We start from the raw sequence: 12,356 nt of genomic DNA, 5'->3' as shown, positions 1-12,356 counted from the left end.
TCCAGGAAAGGATTCTTCAAGTGATAACAAGGCTCCTCTACCTTGAAAGGCCTTTGAAGTCAGAGTGATGATGACTGTTCAAAAGAGGGGAAGGTACACAGAGCCATTTCACCCAGGACCCCACTGTGGGTAATTAGTAAGTTCTCCAGGCTGTTCATCCAGGGCTAAGACACGGGTCTGTGTCTCTGTTGCGAGGACAGGAATAATATGTGAGAAAGCCCTGTGTTGTGTTGTGCTGTGGTGTTGTGTTGTGTTGTGTTGTGTTAATAAAGGAACCCACATGCAATAAAACAGCATCAACTAACATGATGAAGTTGGGTACACTAATTCCAATGCATCTATTCTGAGTAAAATTTAGCCATACCGCCTTAAGTGAATTCAGTTATGGTATCAGCTAGCATTTAAGAAGGGACGCGGGTGGTGCTGTGGCTTGAACCACAGAGCCTAGGACTTGCCCATCAGAAGGTCGGCGGTTTGAATCCCTGCAAGGGGGTGAGTTCCTGTTGCTCGGTCCCTGCTCCTACCAACCTAGCAGTTCGAAAGCACACCAGTGCAAGTAGATAAATAGGTACTGCTGTGGCGGGAAGGTAAACGGTGTTTCCGTGCATTGCTCTGGTTCGCCAGAAGCGGCTTAGTCCTGCTGGCCACATGACCCGGAAGCTGTACGCCCGCTCCCTCAGCCAATAAAGCGAGATGAGAACCGCAACCCCAGAGTCGACCACGACTGGTCAGGGGTCCCTTTACCTTTACCTAGCATTTAAGAACCTATGAAGACCCTGAGATCATCTTCTGAGGCCCTTCTTCGTGTGCCTCCTCCCCGAGTGGTCCGGAGGGTGGCAACATGAGAACAGGGTTCCAATCTCCCCTCAGCCCTGAAGCTCATGGGGGACCTTGGGGGTTCCGGTAACAGGGGTCAGCCACAGTCTCCTCACAGCATAAAATGGGGAGGGGAAGACCTATGCCACCTTGAGTTCCTTGGAGGAATGGTGGGATATGAATGCAATCAATCAATCAATCAATCAATAATCAATAATCAATCATATTGTAAAAGCATTTGTACACTGAGCCTGGTGCTCCTGAGCATACTTTGTTTGGGATCAAACTCAGTGGAGCCGACTCCTGAGTAAACATGCACAGGATCCGGCTGCAGAAATGCCACGATCCCAATGATTCAATGGCCATGAGTGGGGGAAGACAGACAGCTCGAGAGCGGCTGAAGCCATTTCTGGAAAATGCAGACTCATTCGAGGGAGGGGGGTGCACTCCGTATATTCTCCGCCTTGCTCTTCCTCCCAGTCAAAACCGCCCCCCCCCCACTTTCTGCAGGTGATAAATCTGAGCCGTTTCCACACATCCATGCATCCGTGCGTGAGGTCTTAAAGCAACCAGACAAACTGAACAGGGCCAGGTGGCATTCGGGCTCCCAAGAGACTAGTTTGTTCCTTAGCCCGGCTGGTACCACCTGGGGGGGGGGAGCTGGATCTGAACCCCTCCCTGGCCCTGATCTCGGATGCTTACCAAGGAGGGTGGCAGCTCCGGAAACAGGCTGCTCAGGAATGGTTTGGGAAATGGTCACTAATGGCTCACCCTGTCTTCCATTTAGTCCATGACTTCTAGACCCGGGTCCAAGAGGTTTTTATGTTGTCCCCAGGAAAATGCTCTGTTTCCCACTGAATTGGAACAAACGTCAATCAGGTTTTCTGAAGGTGGATGTTTGTTCCAATTTAGCGGTTGAGAGCTCATTCACACGGACTTTTGTGCTGCATCTCTAAGCACAGTTGCCTTTGCCACTTGGTACCAATGCTAGCTGTGCTAAACTATGAGGAATGCAGATAGCCTTCCACCTGCCCCCCCCCCGGCCCCTCCCGCCATTCTGGCTATTTCTAAATCCATCTATCAATGTGCGTTTTTTAAGAGCAGGCCCTCTCCCTTCCACCGGCACACAAGGGAAGACGGCGGTTTCAAAAACAGGGACATGAGAAACTATCAAGGGCAGTTTTGTCATTTGCCGGGTCCGTGAGATTGATTTGCAAACGATGTTGGCTGCATGCAGCAGAATAGCCAATTAGCTGCAGGCCTCTCTGGCTAACGACGACGCATTTCCGATACGGCCTTCGCCCGCAGAATGGGTTTGACATCATGGCTCACAAGCAGAACCTGCCTGCCGAGATCAGAGGCAAGGAGGTAAATAAATAAACCAGCCCCAGCCCCCAGTTCCACAACAACCGATTCTGAGAGAAGCGACGGGATTATCACCACATGCAATGGACCTTGCGCAATGGCCCATCGGTAGCTACGTGGGCAAGTCTGAGCCTTTGCGATTCTCAACCTGTGGGTCCCCAGATGTTGTTGGACTACAACTCTCATCATCCCTGAGCTCTAGCCTTGCTAGCTAGGGGTGATGGGAGTTGTAGTCCAACAACATCTGGGGACCCACAGGTTGAGAAAGGCTGATCTATAAGATGCAGAAGAAACTTAGAGAGAGAAAAGGGACACAACAACAACAATAACAATAACCAGCAACTCTGCCTGGCTTCTCAGCCTGCTTTCACAAGAGACATTTATACCCTGAAAAAAAATGCACATGTGCTCCTAAACAACGATGTCACACCAATGCAAACTCAGAAGCACGCTCAAAGATTTAAATGTGCCAGCTCTGGAGAAAGACTGTGGTCATAAAGTCATTGGGGTCATAGGGATGTGGGTGGTGCTGTGGTCTAAACCATGGAGCCTCTTGGGCTCGGAGTGAGCTCCCGTTGCTCTGTCCCAGCTCCTGCCAACCTAGCACTTCGAAAGCACACTAGTGAAAGTAGATCAATAGGTACCGCTGCGGTGGGAAGGTAAACAGCATTTCTGTGCACTCTGGTTTTCGTCACAGTGTTCCACTGCACCAGAAGCGGCTTAGTCCTGCTGGCCACATGACCTGGAAAGCTGTCTGTGGACAAATGCCTGCTTCCTCGGCCTGAAAGCGAGATGAGCACTGCAACCTCATAGTCACCTTTGACTGGACTAAACCGTCCAGGGGTCCTTTACCTTTACCATAAAGTCATAGAATTGTTGGGTTGGGAGGCATCTCAATGGTCATCTAGCCTAACCCCTTGCAAAGCAGGAATCTTGCCCCAAGCCTTCCCTGGGTGGCCTCGAACCACCAACTTTCTGGTTAACAACTAGATGCACTGACCCATTGCGCCACCTGGAAAGTCCACGCTCTGAAAGCAACTCTGGGGACAGGGAATTAAGCATTAAAACGTGTGTGTGTGTGATATTCTGGCTTGGCCCTCTGAGTATGAGGGTCCAGTGCAGCTGAGTTCCTGCAAATGGGACAGATGGTAGGAGATAGTCTCTAAGGAACTGGAGTCCAGAGCAAACACAAGTATATAAGAGAAACCCTACAGCTGGATCCGGCCAAAGGGGATCCACTTAGCTGAGCATCCTCTTCTAAGATGCCCGCAAGCAGGATACTTGTGTAACAGCGGCAGCCCTCTCCACACCTGCGACTTCCAGCAGCCAACGTTCAAAGGCATAACAGCCTCCAACAGAGGAGGCAGCCATTGTAGCTAATGTCCATAGTTTCATGGGTGTGCATGAAAGCCAGTGGAGATGATTGACTGGACCCTTCAGGAGGTGGAGCAGGATCTCCTGCACCAACTGAAGCTCCTGAAGACTCCTCAAATAGGGTTACCAGATGTCCCCGGTTCCTGGGGACAGTCCCCGGATTTGCAGATCTGTCCCCGGGAAACGTGGCAATGGCAGCCTCAGAAGCCTGCAGCCAGCCTGGTAGCACAGTTGGCTCTGGCTGACTTCAGGAGCTGCTCGCTGCCGTAGTGCCCGCCATTTTTCCTTGCCAGAACTCCCCACACAATGTGTTGCACACAAGACACATCATATGGGGACTTCCAGTGAGGAAAAATGGTGGGCGCCGCGGCAGCGAGCAGCAAATATCTCCTGAAGCCAGCCAGAACCAACTGTGCTCCCAGGCTAGCTCCGGGCTGCTGACTGCCACTGCCACCGCCACTGACGTCCGGCGATACAGATCTCCTGCCCCCTTTTCCCTTTGTTTTGACTGATCGGGGGAGGCTTGGGAGTTGCGAGCGGGCGGGTGGCCATTGCCCAGTTTTTTAAAAACTCTGCGCATTTATGTTTCACAGGGTGCAAAAGAAGGGCTTTGCACCTTTATCCAATATGCATGTGTGCTTGGGCCCAGGGTCTTTTGCCTCACCATCCCCACTACTGACTCCCTGTTGCTACCCAGCTTCAAAAAAAGAAAAATTAAGTGTCCCCGTATTCATTGAAAAAAATCTGGTAACCATATTCTCGAGGGAAGCCCCAAAGAGAGCCCATGAAGGAGGGTGCAGTACCTCTGCCAGATCAGGCCCACTGCATGAGACAGGTGTCTCAAAGGACGTCACCTTGTACAGCTCCCATTTTTCTTGCCATGGGGCCTGTGCAAGAGAAGTTGCTGGTGGTTTGTCTGCTTCCCAGGGGTCAGTCCTAAAAGCACCAGAGGATCCTGCTGGACCAGCCCATGCAGGTGGGGTGGGTGACCCCTGCGTCCTTCCAGGAAGGGTGAGCTGACCATTGGCCCTGCTGGCTTCTGGGGCTGATGCAAAAATGTCTCTGGGAGGGGAAGAGCACAGATATCTTCTCCCAGCATTCATGTTGAAGACACACTAAAAAGCAACAGCGCCAGTCCCTCAAATGAGAGCTGACTCCCCTAGAATGGCAGAATTGGGACAATGCAGTTCAGAAAGCAGATAAAATACACAAATAAGGAGAAGAATGTCCCGGGTTCCTTTCCCAGAATCTCCAGAAAGAGCTGGGGCTACACTTCCTTCCTTAAAATAATATAATAACGATTTATTATTTGTACTCCGCCCATCTGGCTGGGTTTCCTCAGCCACTGTTGGGATTCGCAGGATACTGAGTAAGTCTGCAGGCTTCGACACGCTGATGCAATACTCTGTGAAGTGCTGGGTCAGAGTGACTCAGCAGGAATGTGATTAATGTGACTGGCTATCACCTGTTTTAAAAGGAAAGCCTGTTCAACAGTAATTGTGGTGGTGGTGATGTGGTGGTGAGTATTCGTTTGCCTTAAGGAGCAGGTACTCTGTATGGACTGTAAATACCTGTATATAGCTCACATTAAAAAGACTGCACTGGAAAAACCTGGGACTCTGAGTGTTTCTGCTAAAAGCGATGCGAGGAATTCGCGACAGGGTTATGGGCCCAGCACGCTTCCGCTGCGCAAGAGTACAGGTGGCAGTTATCTAGCCGTGGGTGCTGGAGGTGAGCTGCAGGGATGGAGCAGTCCAGAACTGGTGTGTTGCTGGAGAAGCTGACGGCCACGAACTACAGCATCTGGTCAGTCCGCATGCAACACTTCCTCAAGCGTGATGGCCTGTGGAAGGTGGTGGGAACTACACTGCAGCCCCCTGAGGAGGACGAGGACGATGATGAAAAGCTGGCACTAGCAGAGGCCCAGCTAGAAAAGGATGAAAAAGCTTTGGCTATGATCATCCTTGGAGTGGACGACAGCCAGTTAGTCTACGTAGCTGATAAGGTGACGGCAAGTGAGGTGTGGAATGCGCTCAAGGCTGTCCATGTGCGAGAGACAGCTGGCTCACTGATAACACTGACCAGGAGACTGTACTGGTGTCAGAAGAAACCGGGGGACTCCCTGGTGAACCACCTAAAATTCCTACCAGTCTGTTTCCAGGAGCTAGCCTTAAGAGGGAGGCCTGTGGGGAAAGAGGACAAAGTCTTTATAGTCCTGAGTTCCCTTGATGACAGCTATGATATGCTGGTCAATTCCCTTGAGTCTGTAGAGACTGATAAGCTGACTCTGGAATATGTTACCGGACGCTTGTATGCAGAGGAGGACAGGCGTGCAGAGCGAAAGATGACCTCAGCCCAGCTGTTGGAGCATCCCAGAGGGAACAACAGCCAGGAGGAGCAGAGGTGTCAGAAGCCGGAGAAACAGCCAGGAGGAGCTGCTGCAGACCAGCTGGTGGTCAACAAAGTAAAAAGGTGTTTTTGCTGCAAGTCCAGTGGACATCTGCTGCGGGACTGCCCGAGAAAACAACAAAAACAGCAGAAGCACAGGAGGCAGCAGAGAGAGTCTACTGCTTGGGTGTCTGCAGATGGTCAAGAAAATGAAGAGCTGTGGGTTCTGGACAGTGGAGCTTCTCAAACCTTTTGTAAAAGAAAAGGATTGCTAACTGATGCTAGGGCTTCAAACAAAAAACATGTAAGTCTTGCTACGGGCCAGAAAGCTAATGTGGTTTGTGAGGGGGAGGTTGTGTTCCCACAGCTGGGACACACATTCAGGAATGTGTTGTGTGTGCCTAGTTTGCAAAACAATCTCCTGAGTATTCCAGACTAGGCAAAAGCAGGCTTTGAAGTAAACTTTGTGGGAGATCAGTGCCAGATAAAGCAAAATGGGGCAGTGTTGGCAAATGCTAACCTTAGAACTAATATGTATGTACTGCAGTGTGAGTCTAAGGTTGCGAATATGCAAAATGTCCCAACCCATGATATGTGTATTCATCTGCTGCACAGGCGTCTGGCTCATAGAATCATAGAATCATAGAGTTGGAAGACACCACAAGGGCCATCGAGTCCAACCCCCTGCCAAGCAGGAAACACCATCAGAGCACTAGCTTTAAGGTGCTGAACAAAACATTGGAGTTGTGTGGGGGGATGAAAAACATTAAAAGTTGTGATAATTACTTAGACTGCAATATCTGCAAGGAGGTTAAAAGCAGGGCTTGCCCAGTAGCAAGAGCAAGCCAGAGAGAAACCAAAAAAACCACTGGAGTTGATTCATGCTGATGTAACTGGTCCTTTTCCACCAAGTGTCTCCCATAACAAGTACTGTTTGATCCTAGTGGATGACTATTCTAGATTTGGCTGGGTCTATCCATTAAAGCAGAAGTCTAACGTTGCCCAAACTTTGAAGTTCTGGGTAAGAAGGGTAGAAAGGCAACTTGGCAAAAAGGTGTGCTCTATTCAGACAGACAGGGGAGGAGAGTTTATGGCAAGCTCCCTAAGAAACTGGTTGTGTTCCCAAGGGATTAAACATAGGCTTACCAATGTGGCGACTCCTCAGGAGAACGGAGTAGCAGAGTGTAGGGGAGGTGTCTTGCAGACACAAATGAAAGCATTGTTAGCAGATGCAAATCTTCCAATTAAATACTGGGCTGAGAGTATTAAGACCGTGAATTATATTGGGAATCACTTATGGTCAAGGGTGCTAGATGACATACCCTATAAAATTCTCTATAACAAAAGTCCCAGTTTGCAACCTTTGAGAATCTTTGGGACAAAGGCATGGGTTGACATACCCGTAAAGAACCGAAGAAAAGGTGGGAAAAGGGCACAGCAGTTGCTATTTCTTGGGTATGAAAGTGGTACGAAACCCTACAGGTTTGAAGATGATAAAAATCTTTTGAGTTATAGTCGATCAGACAGCTTTAATGAGCAAAGAAATTGGCCCAAGATACATGCAAAGCTGCTGCCAGAAAAAGTTTTACTGCCGAGCGTACCTGATAAGGCAGCTGAAACAAAGCTAAGAATTGGCAGCTCTCCCAGAGAAACTGAAAGGGAGGAGGTAAAGGTTGAGCATTTTTCTCCAGCTGCTAGCATGGAGCGGGGGGGGGGGGGAGTGCAACAGGGACAGGAGGAGGTAAATCTCCAGAATCAATCCACCCCAAAAACAGTCCTGAAGGTAGTCCAGGGGGTGAGATTAATGAACCAAGGAGGTCTGCAAGAAGTAATAAAGGTCAGCCTCCAGACCGTTATGGGTTCCCAGCCACCATAAACCAGGTTTGTGTAACTGAACCAGAAAACTTTGAAGAAGTGAAAGAGTTACCTACTCTAGAGAAAGAGGCGTGGTTAAAGGCAATGCAGGCAGAGTATAACTCTCTGCTAAACAACAATGTGTTTGTACCTACAGAATTGCCTGAAGGTAAAAAGCCCATAAGCTGTAAGTGGGTTTTTAAAGTGAAAAAGCTGGCTGATGGTAGTTGTCAGAGGAAAGCCAGGTTGGTTGCAAGGGGCATTACACAAAGGAAAATGATACATTATGATAAAGTGTTTGCCCCAACAGCAAAGGCTGAAACAGTAAAATCAGTTTTAACAATGGCAAGTCTGAGAGGGTTAAAAGTTAATCATTTGATGTTGCCTCAGCATATGTAAATGTTCCTATTGACGCCGAGGTGTATTTACAGCAAATACCAGGTTATGAGCTGGAAAAAGACAGCATGGTGTTAAAGCTGCAAAGGGCACTATACGGTTTACACCAAAGTGCACGTCTATGGCATGAATGCATAGACACAACTTTGAAAAAGATGGGATTCAAACAAAGCCTGGCTGATTCCTGCTTATATTCAGCAATGGTGCAAGGAAGTGTTTGTTATTTACTTTTGTATGTTGACGATATCTGTCTGATAACAACTGCACAAAAGCAAGTGTCTTGGTTTATAAACAGCCTAGGTAACAAATACAAACTGAAGTATTTGGGAAAGATTCAGAATTACTTAGGAGTAGAGGTTCAGAGAAATGAAAAGGGCATCTACTCTATGAGTCAGAAGGAAAAAATCGAAAAGTTACTGAAGACATATGGAGTGGAGAGGGCAAATGAGATTGACACTCCCATAACTACCCAGTACAAAAATGAACCAGAAGGACAAAAATGTGAGAATGCAACAGCGTTTCATTCTCTGTTGGGTTCTCTGTTATATTTAAGTTGTTGGACAAGACCCGACATAACATTGGCAGTGCACATGTTAAGCCAAAGAAGTGCAGACCCGGCTCAGAGAGATTGGGTAGCACTTAAAAGAATCCTAAGGTATCTGAAAGGCACAAAAGATTACAAACTGGTGCTGGATACAGGATATGATCAGCAAGTATATGCATACGCTGGTGCCAGCTGGGGGGACAGAGAAAATGGAAAGTCTACCACTGGCTATGCCATATATATTGGAAATGCCCTGGTTCAGTGGAAATCCCAGAAACAAACATTTGTTGCCACAAGTACTTGTGAAGCAGAGTACTCAGCCATAAGCGAATGTGTGTCACAAATAGAGTGGTTTGCTTGCCTAACAAAAGAGCTTGGAATAACACCTGAAATGCCAATCACTGTGCTAAGTGACAACATGGCTGCACAAGAACTTTAAGAGCAAGAGTAAACATATAGCTATAAGATACGGAAATGTGAAAAATGCTTTGGAAAGAAATGTGTTAAAGGTACAGCACTGTAACACAAAATGTAATGTGGCGGATTTGTATACAAAATGTTTGGATGGTCCTAAATTTCGAGACTTAAGAGAATTATTAGGTCTCAAGCCTTTGACTTAAGGAGGAGTGTTGGGATTCGCAGGATATTGAGTAAGTCTGCAGGCTTCAACAGGATGATGCAATACTCTGTGAAGTGCTGGGTCAGAGTGACTCAGCAGGAGTGTGATTAATGTGATTGGCTATCACCTGTTTTAAAAAGGAAAGGCTGTTCAACAGTAATTGTGGTGGTTGTGCTGTGGTGGAGAGTATTCGTTTGCCTTAAGGAGCAGGTACTCTGTATGGACTGTTTTTGTAAATACCTGTATATAGCTCACATTAAAAAGACTGCACTGGAAAAACCTGGGACTCTGAGCGTTTCTGCTAAAAGCGCCGCGAGGAATTCGGGACAAGCTGACTCCCCTAGAATGGCAGAATTGGGACAACGCAGTTCAGAAAGCAGATAAAATACACAAATAAGGAGAAGAATGTCCCGGGTTCTTTTCCCAGAATCTCCAGAAAGAGCTGGGGCTACACCTCCTGCCTTAAAATAATATAATAACAATTTATTATTTGTACTCCACCCATCTGGCTGGGTTTCCTCAGCCACTCTGGGCGGCTTCCAACAAAGATTAAAAATACATTAAAATGTCACACATGAAAAACGTCCCTGAACAGGGCTGCCTTCAGATGTCTTCTAAATGTCAGGTAGTTGTTTATCTCTTTGACATCTGATGGGAAGGTGTTCCACAGGGCGGGCGCCACCACCGAGAAGGCCCTCTGCCTGGTTCCCTGTAGCTTTGCTTCTCGCAGTGAGGAAACCGCCAGAAGGCCCTTGGCACTGGACCTCAGTGTCCGGGCAGAACGATGGGGGTGGAGAGCTGCTGCAAGTCAGTGTGGACAGTTCTGGGTTCATGGTAGACCAGTGTTCTGAGAGCCAGTAGGGACTAGGACCTGGGAGACTAGAGTTCAAATCCCAGCTTGGTCAGAAACTGGGGGGCCAGTCACGGCCTCTCAGCCTAACCTACCTCACAGGGTTGTTGTGAGGATGTTGAACAAGGAGGGGCAGAGCCATGAACATCACTCTTTGAAGGAAAAACAAGCAATAAATAATAAAACAAACATTTAAAATTCTCTAACCGACAAGGGGGAGACACACTGAAGCAGCAACGCCTGTTGCACCCAAAGGGAGAGGTGTTTGAACAAGCCCCAAGACTCGCCTGGAATGGCAGAATCAGGACGTCGCAATTCAGAAATTAGATAAAACATGCAAATAAGGGGGAGATGGAAAACGAGAGAGACAAAAGTCTCCGATTTGGGGGGGGGGGGCTTGCCGTGTTCAAAGGGACCAAATCGGAGGCACGACTGCAGCGTATTATAACCCAGAGGAAATGAAGAGAGAATCACCAGAGAGCAATGTGCCTGCATAAACAGCTGCTTAATCACCCCCAAATCAAGAAGGGAGAAGCACGGGAAAGGGAAAGGAGGAAGGGAAGGCGCATCACAGGCTGGCACGGAGGAGGAAATCAGAGAGGCACTGACGGCACTTCAGACTGATTTAAAACCAGCAGAGGATACACCAGAGGAAGAGGAGAGAATGGGAGGTGAGCCGGGTGCCCAATGCCCTTTTGCTGGCCTACGGTCCTCTGAGGGTTTGAGCAGTTGGCTCCAGGAAGGCCAGGTGAAATATACTCTGAGTCGAGAGTGGATTTCCTGCTCTTTATTCAGCTCATAGTGGTGAGGAGGAATGGAAGTTCCCCCAGAATGTCTGCTTTATATACGTTATTTACACAATGGGCCCCACGTGATTGGCTAATTCCGGGATTCTCCTGTAGGCCAATCAGGTTGTGGATTCACTTCCACCTGGAGCTGGATTGGGTGGCTCCTGTGGCCCAATCAGACTGCTGCATTCTGAATCCTATTGTTCTATGACCAATCAGACTGCTGCATTCTGGGTCCTATTGTTCTAGGACCAATCAGACTGCTGCATTCTGGGTCCTATTGTTCTAGGACCAATCAGACTGCTGCATTCTGGGTCCTATTGTTCTAGGACCAATCAGACTGCTGCATTCTAGATCCTATTGTTCTAGGACCAATCAGACTGCTGCATTTTGGATCCTATTCAACTCAGTACATAATACCAGGGCTCCAAAGGAGGAGGCCACTGGTGTCCTTGCTTGTTCCTTAAGTCAATCTGTGAGCCCCCCTCATGAGCACGAGCTCCTTAGGTGGCGCACGATTAAAAGAACAAAACAATGGGATAAAAGGCGACGATGAAAGCAATGTCAGCTGGCAAAACTGAGCAGGAAACAAGGATGCAAACCAGCTACAAGAAATGCAGGGATGCTGGTGCAACAGAAGAAGACTTCACCTGGTGATGTTGGTGCCCGGTGAGCTTCTCTGCAGAGGCCATTGCAAATATGGGGTGCCATGCCGCCACCCCCCAAAAAACTCCCCTAAAACCTTCTCACAAATCGACAAGGAGGGTCTGGCAATCGTGAAGGGAGTAAAAAAATTCCATGATATCTTGTACGGGCGGCCCTTCACCGTGGTGACTGACCACAAGCCATTGCTTGGTTTGTTTACCCCTGAAAAGAAGACCCCCCCCCAAGTGCTGTCTCCTCGCATCCTCAGGTGGTCAATTTTCCTTGCCGGCTACCAGTATACACTGATTCACGCCCTGGGAAGTATATTTCAAGAATACTGTAAGATTTGGAAAGATTCACAGGGCAGAGCAACCCCCCAGTCTGGGGAGGTGCTGGCTGAGGCCCATGGGATAGTAGTACCCAACATTTGGAGGGAGCTGGGGGGGTGAAAGCTGCAGGTAACCGAGCCTTCAGGTAACCAAATCCCAAGCCATTTAGGGCTTTATGGGGAACAGCCAGTACTTGAGAACGTTAAGAGAGCCTGTGCTGGATCAGGCCCATGGCCCATCTGGTCGAGCATCCTTCTCCCGCACTGGCCAACCAAATGCCCCAATGGAAAACCAGAAGCAGGATCTGATCCACAGGGATTTCCTGCAGCCGATGTCCAGAAGCGTTGCTGCCTCTGACCGTGGATGCACAATGAATTCATCTAATCAT

At 48.5% G+C, this 12,356-nt stretch overlaps 1 protein-coding gene across 10 annotated transcripts in view; it reads right to left on the bottom strand.

Annotated features, from left to right (window-relative positions):
• The window catches only part of SHANK3 (SH3 and multiple ankyrin repeat domains 3), a 434,403-nt gene that overhangs the window by 187,556 nt on the left and 234,491 nt on the right, over positions 1-12,356 (bottom strand). The gene's annotated exons all lie outside the window — the stretch shown is intronic.

This window comes from Podarcis tiliguerta, assembly GCF_965153285.1.
Source record: "Podarcis tiliguerta genome assembly, chromosome: 10".
Taxonomy (NCBI): Eukaryota; Metazoa; Chordata; class Lepidosauria; order Squamata; family Lacertidae; genus Podarcis; species Podarcis tiliguerta.
Note: the sequence above shows the minus strand (reverse complement) of the source record. Positions and strands in the feature narration are given on the sequence as shown.